General features: G+C 39.8%; 1 long non-coding RNA gene across 1 annotated transcript; it reads right to left on the bottom strand.

Annotated features, from left to right (window-relative positions):
• Window positions 1–12225: 12225 nt before the first annotated feature.
• On the bottom strand, window positions 12226–16551 carry LOC147818499 (uncharacterized). Its single transcript, XR_015437914.1, has 3 exons — window positions 15302–16551; window positions 13790–13826; window positions 12226–12677 (listed from the first exon to the last, which is right to left on the bottom strand). It is a non-coding gene; the product is annotated as an uncharacterized LOC147818499 (long non-coding RNA).
• Between the last annotated feature and the right edge of the window lie 718 nt (window positions 16552–17269).

Raw genomic sequence — 17269 nt, 5'->3', positions numbered from 1 at the left:
CATCAGTCCGGCATGGCAAGCGCTGGCAATTCAAAAAATGCGGCGTTTATGGGTCTGGACATGGGCCCCTCTCACGGATCTCCCCAGCTACGGCGCCCGTTGGGTCCCGGTCACGCGAGACCCCTAGCAGCTGACTTGAACTGCTGCGGACCAGGAGAATCCAGCAACCAAAAACAAAGCTGTCTGTGATGCCATACAATAGTTCATTTCGTTTGGAAAGTGGCGATGATGGGATGGATGGGTAGGAGGAGGGTCTACTGAAGAAGAAGAGCTCAGAGCGGTTGGAAAAAAAAAAAAAAAAGGAAGGGGAAATGAACGTGAACTAGTTTGGGACTGTGGGACTGTTTTGAGAGTGTCATGGCTTGGTGGCACAGATGCCAAAAGAAGGCTGCAGAGCAATGACTGAGGATATTACCCAGCTCCACCCGCTCCCTCAGTCTCTCCGCATCCACCCACGGAGGAGGGGGGGGGGGATGTAAATTATTTACATTGCGTGATGATTATAGATTTGTTCCTCTGTCAGAAAGTTTTGGGACTAATCAAAAAACATTCCAGACAAAAACCCAGAAGGCCTGATGTTTACGGCGCTGATGGGGCTACGTCTGTGTTTATTTAATGGGAGTTACATACAGATAAAATTCTATTTTATCTTATCTCATCACTTAATAAGTGACTATGTTTCATTGTAGTATTTATTATCGACATTTTCCAACAGCATCAGGAACCTGTAGGAACCGGGAACCTGTTCATGCAGCCCCACCATATAGTATTGTAGCCACCGAAGCCCTATGTATGTGTTTTTGTTTTGTTTTGTTTTGTTTTTTTGCTGAGGTGCACATCAGCCACAGCGTAGCTTCACATTTAAATGATCTAAGTCAAGCTTCACACGTCCTCTCACTGTGGCCTTGCTATTGGCCTTTTTCTTGGCAAACATTTCGAAATCACCTCTTCAGAGCATCGGCCCTCTGCTCACCACCTGACCTCGTCCTCTGCCTGCTCAGCTGCTCCCCATTTGTCATTAGCCCCAGAATGCTGTATAAAGTGGAGCGCTCACACTTTCTTTCTGCCTGATAATCAATGTTCTTTCTTTGTCTTAGCAGCCCGGCCAATTCTGCTTCGTGTTTGTTCTGTTCTCGGCCTGAAATCCCTCTCTCTACTTGGTACTCTCCTGCTTGGCTTCTGATTCTGTCTGTATTTGCCTGACTTTGACCTGTCTGCCAGGTACCAACTGGAGACCTGAACTTTATACTATTAGAACTGCTTTTAACAACACCTGCCTGGAGTCCCAAGTTTTCCTTTGGGTCCAATTACCTGTTGTCAGTTGATCTCAACTGTGGCTGTGTTACAAAACAAGCTATAATTGTGTGTAGTGTTTCTATTTTGTATCCTTAGCCTCACAGGCTAATGTGTTAGCTAGCATGGGATTTTATCAGATCAGTATCACTAGTTTAACACCATATTACCCAATCTTACTTTGCATCATATCAACCTTATTGTCATACACACTAAACAGTGAAATGCTGCAAGTACAATGACCTCCCCAGTGCAGTGGCATGCACACACACCTGTCACATGTGTGTTTCAGAGTCATGGACACACAAAAACTGTTGCGATAAGTGTTTTAGATGAGGATGCATTTGCTGTTCTTAATACATGAAAGCAGTAGCTCCTCGTCATCTTCTGTCAGGTCTCCATTTTGCAGATACAAATACAGTAAAAATTGGATTTGCAATATTTTTCTCAATATATAAAGCTGAAACCTTTCATGAATTTTGCACAGTTTACTTGGAAACACTAATAACTGCCATTTAAAATTTCAACAGCAAATTATAGTGTCGGCCTCACCCATAATAAAGACTCCTGCTAATGTCAGAACAATATATATTTTGGAAGCTTTCATCTTTAGAAGCAGTGTACCACACAGCAAAGGCCATAGGCCAGTTGTTAACACTGTCTGCTTGATTTGCAATGTGAGCGATTTGGAAGTAATGGAAACACATGAATTACAAAAAAAAAAATTTCAGACTATTCGACAAAGCAATATTTCGCAAAAAAGTGAAATGGTATCACCTTTCCGCATTTAAGTCACATGACATCCAAAACCTTGCAGACTATTATCTCCCAAAAATCCCTGATCTGTACCGCTGGCATGTCATTACGTCCAGGTGACCTTGTTGCCTTCAATTAAATACTACAACAGCTACTGCAGTGGAAGCAATTGTCCCAACACTTATACTTATCTGTTGCCATGTTTAATTGGAATGGTATCACGAGAAAACCCAGCTTTATTCACAAACCATCAGTCAATGGAAGAGCAGGTGCAATGTTGAGGAGAAGTCAGCCTAGTTTTTTTAAGAGGTGAAAGGTTCAGCCAAAATCAGGTGGAATGTCTGAATAAAAACTCACTGCCATGAGCAGAGACACAAAAGCAGGGCTGCCGGTCGAATAGCTGGAAGGTAGTTTGATAAAAGGTAGTTTAATAAATACCAGCGTCTGCATCAAGCCTCAACACAATTTTCTTGTCTGGGTCTTTGTAACGTTCGGAGCAGTCATGGTTGGATTTTGGAACAAAACTTGCTCATGTTTTGTTGGCAGTGCAATATCAAAGTTTTCAAATATGCTTTATCTTCTGTGTGACTGGGGTCAGTCAAGATGAAAGCAGGTGGTAACACAGACGATATGTGGTTGATCTATCCACATCCATGAATCCATGCTATGATCCTAGACTTTATGGCTTCTGCGGACTTCCTGTTTTGCTTGGGAAGAGACCATGTCATAACTTGTCATTGAATTTATTAATTGAAAAACTTTTATCATCCCAGAGGTGCACAGCCTTGTATGTAGCACTCATATATTTCAGTTCTCTATAATCCAGTTGCGGGTGTTGTAACACAAAACATTTGTATGGCAGTTAACATGCTATCCACATCCAAGGTGATCTGAGAGACACCGAGTCCTGTAGTAGTTCCTTCAGAGGGAGAAAAACAGCAATAACAAGCCTCAGATGAAAGCTGAGATTAGGGAAGGAGAGGCAGCAGTGGAGGCTCGCTCCTCAGATAATTCAGGTCTAATCTATGCTCTGCAGGTGTGCAGTTAGCACCAAGACGGCGAGCCAAGCACCTCTACAAAGATTTACTCTCAGCTCTCACCCGCTGTTATTGTGCGAATAGAAACCGCAGAAACACACAAAACACACAACATTACACAGATGCTTTCGGGAGTTTGTCATGATCAAGTTCAGTCACAACATTAAGACCCCGAGTTTATAACAAGCCTCATGTCTGATGCTCTCAGAATTTATGATTCAGACAAGGTGCAAATCATCATTTGTACATTCAGAAATTTAAAACTGTGTTCATTTTAAAATAAATACAAAAAATATGAACCATAGCACAGTAGAAGAAATACTAATTAAACATGATGAACCAAACAAAGAGTCTAACGATATTTATGTGCTTTCAGATAGTTTTAAAGAATTATACTGATTAGTGGTGTCTGTTTAGTGAAAGTTTACTTTAATGTGAAATAATCTTTTAACTAATGAAAGGTTTTTGAAGTTCTTGGAGTTTTGTTGAAATTTCTATTTGTTCTGTGAAAAATGTTTTTTGTGTAACGTCTGAAAATCTTGTGGCCCTCAACTTAGAAGGTGGATTATTTGGCAACGAATTGATTTGACTCCTTGAGTTGTGTACAAATGAATATTAGTCTTTTCCTGGTGTCACCAGGCTGATCTGTCAATTTAATGTATATAAAAGCGTGCCAGTCAAGCAGTCATTGTGCGCCCTTCCCTGCCCTTCCCTGTGAGCTGTCAGCAGGGTTGGGCATGACTGACATGGGTTTAATGTTTTTAGACATTTTGGAGACGATGTGGCAGCTTTGCACACATACACACACTGCTACCGGGTTATACTGCAACAGGGGTCTGAGAAACTTCTACAGAGGTTTTACAAAGAGAAATTGAATTATTTTTCCAAAATTTTTAGTTGGCTCTGTAACCACCACCACCACCACCAGCAATATTTGCAGCTGCGAGTAGCTCCATTTCCTTTGTGCATTGCATTACAATAGTATACATATATGTAGTAAACAGCTAATATGTATGTCTTTTGAATCACTTTGGTTGACTCGGACACTGAACAACAGAGACCTAAAGATAGAACAATATACTGCACCATACTGTAGAGTGTGTACTGTAGTATGGAATTCATGTTCATGTACTGGTAATAGTTACGCTGTAAGGAATCCTGTGACGTCATCGTTGTTAACCCACCAGAACCAGTAGTAACTTTTTTTTTTTCCAGGCTTCTGATTGGGCAATGTGGCTTTACGGTTAGGTTTCTATCGCCAGCCTGTTGCTTTGGTTTGACACGCTTTTGATAGCGTTTGACAGCATGTTTAATAGATAGCTGTGTACGTGTGGACTTGGCCTGAGGAAGATGTCAGTCAGCCACAGTCTGCACACCCACACGGTCCTGAGGGGACTGTAATCAGGTGAATGAGTGAGCACACCTGCAGGGGCCTTTTTAATATTAAACCTCTGATGTTGTCAAACCGTGTTATCGCCTCACTCATTTTGTGTTAACTTAAATAAAGAAAACTTTTAAGGTCACCACAAAAAATACAGGATAAAACATCACATATGCAAAGGACATAATAAAAGACATTACATCAAAGAGAAGCTTTATTAAAATAGGATTTTGAGTGTTTAAACATATGATACTAATTCTGTGACCCTACGCTACTCGGGCAACTTTTTTCAAAGCCTTTTCAACACCTTTAGTTTAACGCGCCCTGAGGATCTAAGGCTGCATGCTGATGTGAATTAAAGCTTGAGGCCATGTAATCATGCTTTAAAAGCGAGCGCTATCATCCTAAAATCAATGCAGAACAGGTAACCAGTGAAGAGACGCCAGCATTTCAGCTTTGTAGCGATTATCGTCCTACCTAGTGCATTTGGCATGAGGTGTGGCTGATACCAGAGAAACGGGGGACTGCAGTATGTACGTGTGCTGAGAGACAAACAAATGATTGTCTGTAGATCATAGGCTGCTTAAAAGAGCTTTGTTCACCGTCTTTATATATTCTGTTAGAGGAAACCTTAGCCACCAGTATGCACAAGACAAAAGGGTGTTTTTAAACAGTGTCAGTTTAAGAACTCATCACAGGATCATAGCCTTTTAAACAGCCAGCCATCTCCATTTTGTGCAGTAAAATTAGTTTGGTGTTTTTTAGTTCCCCACAAGTCAGCACTTCCATCACTATTTTTCCTACCAATTGGTTCTCTAAAAACCTCCAGCACATTCTTATGTTCCGGCTCAGCAGGATAAGCTATAAAACTGCACTTCATTTGTCTTCTCCACAGATGGAGTATGTAGATGGCTACTGCCTCTTTCTGTGCTTTAGTGCTGCGGGCTGTGGTGTGGTATATGGTCGTGCTAGGCAGCCTCCTCCTCCTCCTCCTCCTCCTCCTCCTCTGCACAGTTAGCCAGCTCTCAGTTCAGCTCACACACTCCCCTTGACTTCATTTTCCTCACACAGGAAGGGAGCATATGCCAAATGGACCGTATACAGTATGTGTGTGCGTGTGTGTGCGTGTGTGTGTGTAAACATGCATGCTCGTTAAGTTACAAAAGTCAAATGCTCAACTCACTAAAATGCTTTCCTGATGCCGTGTTTGCAGGTTTAATATTTAAAAGCAACTCATTTATTTCAGAAAATTGGTTACTGAAATTACCATTTGTAGTTAAAATGCTAAATAGTGTAACCATTTTAATCACGTAGAGGAACACAAACAGCTGCAGCAGCAGCTGAGTTGAGTTTTCTCTGTCTTTGCAAAACCAGAAATTTAGAATTATGTTTGTATAGTATAAACTGCAGGGAACAACGCCTGTGCTCCATTTGGCCATGTCAGTGTGCCACCTGTTACTTTTTGTATCAAGGTCGCATCAAAAATAGGAATCGCACAAAAAACCTCTGCGATGTTTAGTCCCCCTTTCCAGTGTAACACACGTGTAACATTTTTTCCCAAGTAGCCTATTATTGGACACTTTAGTTGAAAGCACGTGACATGTAGGGAGAGAGACGTGAGGAATGACACCCAGCCGGACCTGGACTTAGGGACGTAAAGCGTTTAAAAATAATAATTGAATCGCTAGCATCAGCAGTGGGACTGTCGGGGTGGAAATATTGCTAATTTCTTTCTCTACTTTGGTGTAGTTTGAAAATACGTAGCCAATATTGGACAGATAGTTGTAAGAATTTTGCATTTAAATTCACGTTCCCCGGAGGATGTGTCCTGATGACCAAGGTGATCCCCTGATTCGTCGTCCAGCATGACCAGGAGTAAAATATCTCAACAACTATTGCCATTATTTTTGCTTCAGACAATCATGTTCCCCAGTTTGAATTAGGATGAATTTGGTGAACAATTAATTTGCTTAATGAAAAAAAATCCACTCTCAGCCTCATTATTACTTTTGTGTTTAGTGCTCATCATCAAATGTTTTCGGGTTTTCAACAAACTAAGCAAAGATGGCCTGTTGTGAGCATGCTACCTTGCTAAGATTAGCGCTTAGCTAAAGTCTAGCATGGCTGTAGACTCTTCGGTTTTGTTCCAGCCCACAGAGGATTGATGCTGAATAAACTTTTATTAATAACTTCTACAATACTCGTGCATGGTACGGACAAAGTCTGGCTGATGTTAGCCAGCTGTGATACTGTGTCAAGATCCAGGAAAGATTGTGGTGGTTAGATATTAAGAACACTGTCTCCACCACTGGAGTTCAATCCGAGTACAAGTTCAATCAGGAGGACTATCTTTATCTTTATGCCTCAGTCATTAACAGTTCTACTCCTCCCTCTCACCCCACTTCTTGTAAGGTTCTTCAGGTGTTTTCTGTAACCAATGAGATTTTGCCACAATCTCAACCAGCCAATCACATTGTCGCTGTTCTCCTCTCTCCTGCTGTCTGTGCGTATTTTTGCAACCCTCCTCCGCACCGTCCACCTCCGGTCTTCATATCCAGTGCCAGGCCGACCCCGTCAGAGTCCACTCACCACATCACATTCAGATCTCCAGCTCCCCCCCCCCACCACCTCCACTGTCTAGGTGGAGGTTTCCTATACTTCGCCAAAGTCTCTCCCATCTCTCACTTTTCTTCTCTTGTTTTTCACACGGCAATAAAAGTTTATTCGTCAACTCAGAATCTGGAACAGTCTCTCCTGTGTTAAAAACATAGATGCTTAAACTGAACATCAGTATGCTCATTCTTAAACGGGATGTATCTTTCGAGTGGATTATAAAGTGGACTGTTCTCTGGACAGGCTGATTTAGCAAAGTGTTATATTTGGACGTTGAGCCAAAAGGCTGACCTTTTTAATAACACCATTCAGGTTTCAGTGCCACAGACTTCCCTTGTGAGTTACACTTACCTTTTTAAAGATGAATGTTTAGAGTAGCATATTCATCCTCACTGAATAAATCCTTCAGATGTCAACACACTCAAGGACAGGGATTCCCTGAAGTTATGAGCCATCCTTCTTCTGAAGTAATGTTTGTAGCTCTCCTGAGATTAACTGCCAGCTTTTTCCCTTTGCCCAATAGAATTTAAACATAAAATAGACATAGTAATTTAGACATAAAATAAAATCTGTACATTCCTAGGAAGAAAAGTCCATTGAAGATATGTTTCTACTGGCAGGCGCTCAAGTGACACTTAGTGTGAATGATTGAGACACATTTCTTAAGTAATAGATACGTTAGATCTTTTTATGCTACAATAAAATTTGATCTCTTGGTTGTTAACGCTTGCTTTTATAAGGAATTCTTGCACAGGATGCAAATAGTCTGTACTTTATAGATTTATATATATTGTGTTAAACCCTTTTTCACAAAAACAGAATAAAATGCTACTATTCTGTGCCTCCTTCCTGCTCCAATGAGAGTTTTTAGGAAACGATCCGTCTCTTAAGAGCAACACAGCTCCGAAAATTATTGTAGTAATGAAAAATGGAGAAAGACAACATGTCAACAGTTGTCAACAGTGTTTTTATATCTGATTTTCTACCATTTTAAATTCAAAATAGATGGCTTTTTTTTTTTTTTTTTTTTTTCAATAATGAGATCAATGTGTCCTAATTGGAAACAGGGCCGTGGTTGCCTCAGACACATTTATTACCGAAAAGCTGTTTGTTCCTGAGTCTTGTTAACTTTTGAGATCTTTGCTGATGAGCTGTGGTAGTTGCCTGCAGATGGAACATAATCCAGGTGAAACAAAAAGGGGAGGAAGACAAAATGAATCACTGCAACAGTAACACAGCTGAGGCTGGTGTAGTGAGATCTTTCCTTCACAATGTCACTACCACCCATGAGGGTGCAGGTTGTTGAAATGTTGAGGACATTCGATGGACTGCTGCTGCTGCTGCTGCTGCTGCTGCTGAGAGGTGCTTTCATTGCTGAAGGCAAAATTGCTATTACCTAACATGTACATTGTCCTGCAGACAATCTGTAGGGGGATTATGGTTAAACTCTGACCTGCCATGTAAATAAAGTAAGAATGTTATTTAATCATTCTCATGATCAACATTGTGCGGCATGTTGTTTATATGGAGTTCTGATGAAACTAGTGGAAATGATGTCATCTTCTTTTCAATATGAGCTTTTGAGTATGTTTGAAGCCTGCAGCACTGACAGCATTTGCAGTATGATAGTCAGCCCTTCAATAAGAAAGCCACCTGTCTGTCTCTCTGACCTTGACATCACTGAGCAGTCTTCTTGAATCCCTCTGGGCTTTATGGCCTCCATAATGCAAGGCGATGATGACACTCACAGGCTTTATTGCACCATAAACAACTTCCACTTCTAACATGTCTCCCCAAAGGATGACAGGGTCTTAATCCGAGAACATAAAATTGCTCAAGTTTTAGTCAACAAGAAATCACAAACTTTAGAGCCCCTAAGTTAATAAAAGAAGTGACATTCAGGAAACACATTCAAAAATCATCCTGTCAAAGTTTATTTAAGTAATTTAAATTGTGTATTTATAAGATTTCAGGCATTTTTTTCCCCTGAATTGAATCTGTTTGTTGTGAAAAGATGTATAGCTGTGACTACAGTGATAGCAGCATTCACTCCAATATATAAAATGGCAAATGTTTCTTGCATCAAGCTCAACTTTGATCAACTTTGACCTGCGGATTCACACCACAGACCACATCCCTCTTTCCTAGAAATTACATTTCTATACAACTAAACTGCAACAGCAAACTTTCTGTAGGAAACATAATTGCAGTCAGATTATATTTTATATAAACTATAAACTATATCTCCTTTGTCAGAGTAGAACCTGCTCCAAACAGAGATGTGGTTTGCAGACAAACCAAGCTAAGCTAACCAAGCTAACTAGCTTTTAACATCACTTGACCAGCTCTGAGATACATGCTGTTATTAGTCGAATTAGCATGTTACCAGGTGGCTATAGCAGTAAGATCACCAGCTACAGTACTTCAGCAACCGGCCTTATTCATTACATCACCTGGCTTAAATTGAACCACATATTTCATGAAAAATGGCACATGGCAGCACTGGGTTAAGGATAGGCAAAGATCATGGTCTGCTTTGATGTGACTGAAGACTGTAGTGTTATAAAAATAAATTCCATATTCAACCTTTAGACCACTTCACCCTAGCTGTATTCATTATACTGCAGTGCTGAGTGAAATACATAGACGGATCAATGTCTGATCCTGGGGTTGCATGCGAGTTAACAACCCACGCTTCAGGTTGAATAACATTATTTTATTAGGCGAGAAGGGGAAACATGGTCGGTCCACATGATATGTTATTCATTCAAAATTTTATTGACTTTGGTAACTATGTTATCTTCAGTCAACAACCTTATTAGAGATACTTGCATCCATTGTCAGGCGATTCTTCAGAAGACTCAAATTAGAAAGTGTTTTCCAGTCAGTTATTAGAGCCTCTAAATAAAGAATGTAGTAAAATGCTATGCAAAAGAAAATTAGACAAAATAAATACTGTAATTAGGGATTTTTGTAATGAGTGTTTGGCTTGAGCCTTTTGAAATGATATGTTATATTTAAAATGAAATACTGCTTTTGTTTTATCCCACAAGTCATCCAACCTGAACAATCATACTTGTCGTTTATGCCTACCCTCTGATACGACCGTAGGAGTGTCTGCTTGTTGTCATGGTTACAACAATACATACCCACTTAAGCTTATGGAACAGTCCCAATTTGTTCAGATTTAGGCTCAAAAATTATGTATTAGGAAAAACATCATGTACTTAAGTTTGGATGACTGTTGTCATGGTTACAATAATAAAAAGAGCCATAAGTCGCAGATGCCAGCAGCTTATTACCAGCCATAGTTATGTTTTATTGTTTTGCAACCTTGCTGCAATGCTGTAGTAATACCAGTAAAGGAGGAAGTCAGCTGATGTAGTATATTGAGGCAACAAAGTCCATGTCAAGAAGCAGTTTGTGTGAATGGATGGGTCAACAAAACACAGGACTTTGAAACAGGAAAGAGAGTTTGTTCCCTGTTTCAAACCAGCAGTCAATATTGCATCTTTTATCTATGAGCGTTCCACAACCTTTAACTGTCTTGTTTTACCCTTGTTAAAAACTTCCGAGTTGATTATTATTTATCCTGTCTTTAATCTATTATGTCCCAGTTCCATGAAGGCTTAAATGTTTTTGGAGTGAACAGTTGTGTTCGGATGGATTTGTTTGTATGTGTGGGTGCGAATGGAGAAGTGGAGAATGTCCAATTACAGGCTGACACTGATTAAAATATCCTGATACTTATTCGTTTTTTTTTAACTCTGTTTATGAAATTTGACTTTACTCCATGTTTTGGCATATTTTCAAAGGCATATTTAATTTTTCTTGTTCTTTTCTTACACTTTCCCAACGGAAAATTGAATTCTGTCACACACATTTTTCTTTCATTTACAGTCCCATCACACCTGGTTGGCCAAAGGCTCCCGACAAAAAGCCAGAATGCTGAATTCATTCTTAAGTGGCTCTATATTTGAACCATTATGTTGACCATAATACACTTCTTGGATGAGGGTTCTGTACTCAGGAATGGATGGATGGCCAGAGCAGAAGCCAAATGGACACGGAGCCAAATTGTCTCTGGTGCTTTGGAGAGAGAAAGGCAGCATTGTTGTTCACTCTCGCCTCTCCCAGTGTGAGGCTCTGGGTTTGTTCCATGGGTGGATGCTGTGCTTTTCTCTTCACACTCAGCCATGGACGAGAGCTTAAATAAAGAAATACAAGCAGGAGATTTTTCAGGAAGAAAAAAAAATCATTTCCTCCATCCCAATTTTCAACTTTATATATTGAAATAACTGAAACCTTCCACACGGGTTTCTCCAGCCATTCACCTGTCTGTTCAGATATATGACAAACACAAATGATCTCCTGTTATTAAGCCATGACATCAGTTTTTGAGAGGTATGTGTTGAAAGGTAATTAAGAATACTGCAAAACTAAAATGTCTATGAACATTATTTAACAAAATCTTCTTTTATTCTACTATGCTACACTAAATTGCCACTTTAGTGTTTTGATCTCAAGGCACAAGCTACTTAGGAAACAACCCTTGTGTTATCACGGATAAAACTCAATACCGCGGTAACCTTGTGCTGAAATTTGTAAACAATCTGCATCCATTCAGTAACTGAAATGACATCACTTGCACCAAAATTGGCAAGGAGTGAATAGAGGTAACTGTTGATATAAACTGGATGGTGTGGTGCATTCAAATAATGCACTTGTGCCTCCCCCTGTCAAGGCAGGACAAGGTCATGTGAATAATACCTTTCAAACACACAGGCAGTCGACAGTCCTTTACATAAGGGGAAGAAATGCATTAGAACAGCATTTAAAAACCAAAAAATAGATTTAAAGAAAATGGTCTAAATACAATAATTGTAGGAGCTGCCAGCTTCCATCATATTAATCTGTTCAATGATGTGGAGAGTGTTCGCTAGCTATCAGCCCACCAGCAGATATATCATTCTCCAGCAACAGTACAGTGGCAATTGATTGGACTGTGGGATGTTGGCAACTGCTTCTTTGTAACTGAAGGGCAGAATAATACTTATAGGACAAATAATTCACCCAATGGTGAAAGTGTTTGCATTAACTGCTTTAACCCTTTCTGAGGTCAAGAATGAAATTAAGAACTCAGCGTTTAATCAAACCATCTTTAATCCGTAAAGTGATAAAGTAAAAAAAAAACAAGGAAATCTTAACATCTGCATCCTTGACTCCTGGGCAAATTCCACCAACTGATTTGTTCTTATCAGAGTCTGTTTTTATTACCCAAGCATGCAAGCATACAAAACATGTGTTTTGGTGAAAGACACAAAGAACAGGAGCTAAACACTGGCTGCCATCCATGGCACAATTTTCTCATGGTGAGATTGTTACAAGATCATTGATGAATTTCGTTTCATCGGTAATGTACGACATGAAAATATCTTTTCACTTAATTCAATCTTCTTAAAAGTGATTAAAAGTAGCGATCAATAAAATCAGTCTGGCATTATCCCTGGACCGAGTGGCTCTGGTTGCTGACCACATGTGTCCCATGGGCCGCCAGTTGAAGACACTGGGACAGACTCTATCCTCCTCTCTCTGACCTGGGACAGGAAACATGGAACAAATTACTATAATGCAAGTATGCTAACATGCTCACAATAATAATGCTAACACACTGATTTGGCAGGCATAATGTTTACCATATTAGCCATCTTGGTTTAGCATGTTAGCATGCTAATTTGCAGTAACTGATTGGATTATCATTAGTTTAGCAGGTATTGATTATAAACCAAAGTGTTGTACTGAATAAAATTTTGACCCGATGGTAATAATGGAAAGTCAGGGGATCAATAAAGCAATTGCAGTTCATGCAGAAATAACATGAATGATGTATATATAAGCCTAGAGCATATTTCAAGGAAAAGGCATTTCACTCAAAACCACAAATGTCAACAGGGGATCACTGGGCAATGACTGCACAAAATGTCATTGTGACCTGTCCAGTAGTTGTTTAGATACTTAAATCTGAAACCAAAAATTGGTCCAACGTTGCCATCCCTGCCGCTAGCATGACTGAAAATCTCATTATGGGATCAAATTTATGGTAGAACAGCCTTTGCGGCAGAAACTCCTGCTCAACATCCACTGCGAAAACAGATTCAGTTTGCTCTGTAGAAAATGACTAGAGAAACTGCTTCACAAAGGAAGCTCGAACAATATCTTGCAAAGGGCCCTCAAAACTCCATAGCGGCTCCTGTGTAAGGTGACAGTTCTTTACGCAGTGATCCGTGAGAGTGATCTAATGGTCTGAAGGCTGGCAGTGGGGCTGCACATGTCTTTCTGATTATCTATCAAAGGGTTTTGCTGAACTATCTACATTCAGCTATCATCATTCATCACCAACAAGATTTTCTGCAATCCATGTTTGTTTAACACCTGTGTATTTATTCTCTGTGGATGAAATAAAATTTTCCATCTATTCTTTAAACCCTGGGTTCTTAATTTTAAATGCTGAAAGTCATAAATTGGCCACCGCTAAAATATATCCGACCGAGATAATAGAGTTACACAAAAAAGTCATATTAACAAACAGGACTTGCAGCAGTTTGTTATCAAAGCAAATAAGAGCTTCTTTTCTTTCCTTTGAATTCTTTTCCATTAAATACATCTGACTGCAGGGCAGAAAATACACCAGTATTGGCCGTTCACTTACCTGTTGTGATTTAATTTTCTCCAACACCATGTTATGTCTAGAAACACAATGACATTTCCAGGATGAAAATGCATCAAATGATGTAGTGGAAACATGCCCATACATGAAAGCTTTCATTTGAGTGGACAGAAATGTAACTTTACATTTTATGTTAATGTCATGTGACTCATGTGAAACGAAAGGCAACATGATCTTGCTCAAACCATTTAAGTTAATATGTAGAAAGTGAAGCATTTAGTAGCTATAGAGCCACATTTCCCCCTCAGGAGTTGGTGGAGACCAAAAACAGAGGTTAAAGGGCCAGTAAAGTAACGATGATGTTGCTCTGTATCTGTTGGATGTGGAAAGAGGCAACTGTTTGCTAACTTGTTTGCCATATCAACATAAAAGATGTTAATATGTCATTGTTGTATTTACAGCTTGTTTATACTGCCTCTGCATTTCACCAAAAAATCTGCCATTGCAGGTTTAAGTAACAAACTTGAAATTATGTTTTCTCAAAGTATGTTATTGTTACTTTTACTAAAGTAAAATTTCTGAATATCCTACAAAACGAATACTGCCTTAGTTTCACTTTTTTAATTCAAAATGTAACCTACGCAATGGCCCTTACAACACCTTTCACTTTTCCTGACAGATTCAAACTCTGCTCATGTAAAAGTTTTGGTGTATACGTCTACCTTTGCTGGCCTCCACCCACCAGAGCTTTCACTCTCCTTTCACTTTAAGAAAAGACTGCTAGTGGTGCTTTTGCGGCACACCAACAGTAAATACACAACAAGCACAGTACAGTACAGTACAGTAAAGAGGGTGTGGGTATAGCGCATGTGGATCTATATGGCTTCAATCTAAAGTAACGCTTCAGTGTGTGTGATTCATGAAAGTAAGAATTTGTACGAATAAGCAGAACTGTTTAACTCGCACACCTGAAAGCCACAGGGATCCTGTGGAAACCTGCTGTGGGAAGCACAGGGTGAGTCAACATCAAGCTTACTTTCAGTAACTTCCATTTATCACACACACACACACTGACTTTCCTTTGCTGTTTATCCTCACTTTCAAAGGAGCGAGAGAAAAGGAGTTATTGCACACTGAAAACACTGAGGGCAGTACCACTCTATGGATTCTTTCAGGCATAAATAAGTCTAGACATGCCACCGTTCCAATAATGATGTCCTTGCTTCATAATTTGTAGTATCCCTGTGCATGGACACAAAACAAGCAATCTCAAAGGGCCGCTGGCCAGAAAACTATGATGAATATTGCATGGTTTAGTTGGAGAGGCCTTTTAGGGGGTAATTGTTCCAGCAAAACAACGAATATGTCTGCTTAAGTCTGACACATCCAATGCCCATTTAAGGTATTCAGAGCATGCAAAAGCCCATCGCTAATGCATTAATAATTATCTCACTTCACACAGTGCTCACTGCCTCAATTTGCTGTGCAGTAATGTAGAATTTCCAACCTTGCCGTCTCTTAAACAAAGCAAACATTAATTTGTATTTTACTCACCGATGCTGCAGGAATGTATGCGGCAGCTGATAAGTAGGTATTAATAAATAATTGTCTTCTGTTGTTGTCTTTTGTTTTGTTGATGTCGCTTTTGAAGGAACTGTTGGAGGAAAATAGTGCTCAGACACGTAATACAGTGGTAACATTTATTCAGTGAAAGTCAATGTCATTGTGTCAACGTCAGTGTCAGAATTCAACAAGAAGAAACCAACAACCAAAAAAAACAATGTTTCGCAAATTACAAGACAAAACTAGTTGAATTTGGTTAAAATCAATGTCTGTAGCTACAGAGAACTTTCAAACTTCATGCTGAACTTTTGCTGTGACATACGTCCGCCCAGAGAGAACGTTATAAACCTGACAGTTCTGCGCTATTGCAACAAAGATGTACAGTACAGCTACGAAAGGCTCTCTTGGTATCGAGCATAAAAACATACTGGAGTGGAATGTGAGTCATCTGTGTTAAGTACAGTACAAATTTCTCAGAAAATGGCCCACAAGGGTATAAATCAGTGGGGCTGTCGTTCTGCGCCAGCAGCCCACTCCTGCCTCCTCTCCACAGCTCCCACTCACCGGTCCTACACTGCAGGGATCCGAACACACAGACAGGTCTTGGAGGGAAATTAACAGCATTGCAGGGTACCCACCGCAACGGTGCTTACACTGAGGTGGTGAAAGACTTGAAATCTCCAGTGCGGATCAAAATTATTTGTGTATTGCGAATAGACTTCAGAGCAAATATTTGCGCAGTCACAACTCAAATGTTTCATATTCTGCTACTTCCTCTGTAACACTTTCGATTACAACCCACTAATTTCAGTGTAATTATTATGTACATTTGGGGTTTCAAAAAAACTGTACGCATGCCAGGACAAATATGTAAAGACAGGGGAACGACTTATAATAATATAATAATTAATAAGGGCAAACATAATTGTATGTATAATTATTGACTGTCTATTTAACGGTTACAGAGCACAATAATATATTTACAGGGTAACAAGATGGTATTGATATTGCAGTGAATATTTATGGCATAATTCTCTATAGTGTTCCATGATAAAGTTGTTAAATAAGGAGTGATTCCAGCTGAGGGAACCTTTTAGTGATGGTATACCACCATCAGGAATGAAAGTGTGGGAGGTTGGGGCACTTTACCCCATCGGCACACACACCGTCCCTGCTTCCAACCCAGCCCCGAGACCTTTTGTTGCATGTCCATACCACTCTCTCTCCGCTCTCTTCTCCTCCTGCCGTTCTACTGACATCTATCCAGGAAAAAAAAAAAAGAAACCAGTGGAAGAAAGGATAAACCCTGGGTTTTCAAAGAACCTACTCTGCAGTGGTCCCACCTACTGCTGCTATTCCTGCTGCACAGGCAAAAATAAGTAATAATGTCATTTATGGATTTGAAAAATAAACTTTATAACCTAGCAAGTGGACCTTGAGTTAGAATTATTTTGTCAAACTCCTGCTCTCAAGGTCAAGAAGGACATTTCATGCTTTAAAATCTTGCAAGTTCCTCCACTGGCTTCCAATGCTTTAAAATATGCAGCATGAGAGTGTTTATTCCCAGTTTGGACACCACAGCTCAAGTTATCTCTGTCTTCATTATCTTTTCGAATACACAAAGGAATTAATGAGTTTTGTTTAAGACGCCAGGCTGTTAACAAATGTAGATTGTTAGGCTGGCACCAATGGCTAATCTAAAATAAGTTTTTTTTTTTTTTTAAGTGGCACACAGTGGCTCAGTGTATATGAGGCTTTCTTGTCAACACCACTATAATATCTGCTTGTTTAATTAACATATAGTTCATATGCATTTTCAAACTGGTGAACTAAGAGACAGCCCTTTTTAAACAGTTTCCCTGCACGAGTTGACATGAGAGTACATTTATTGGATAGAGCTGGATGAATTCTGCTAACAACCCCCCCCCCCAACACACACACACACACACACACACACAC

This window comes from Seriola lalandi, unplaced genomic scaffold, assembly GCF_002814215.2.
Source record: "Seriola lalandi dorsalis isolate HSWRI2012SDOR001 ecotype SW California unplaced genomic scaffold, Sedor1 jcf7180002054574, whole genome shotgun sequence".
Taxonomy (NCBI): Eukaryota; Metazoa; Chordata; class Actinopteri; order Carangiformes; family Carangidae; genus Seriola; species Seriola lalandi.
This window is presented reverse-complemented; position numbering and strand designations above follow the sequence as displayed.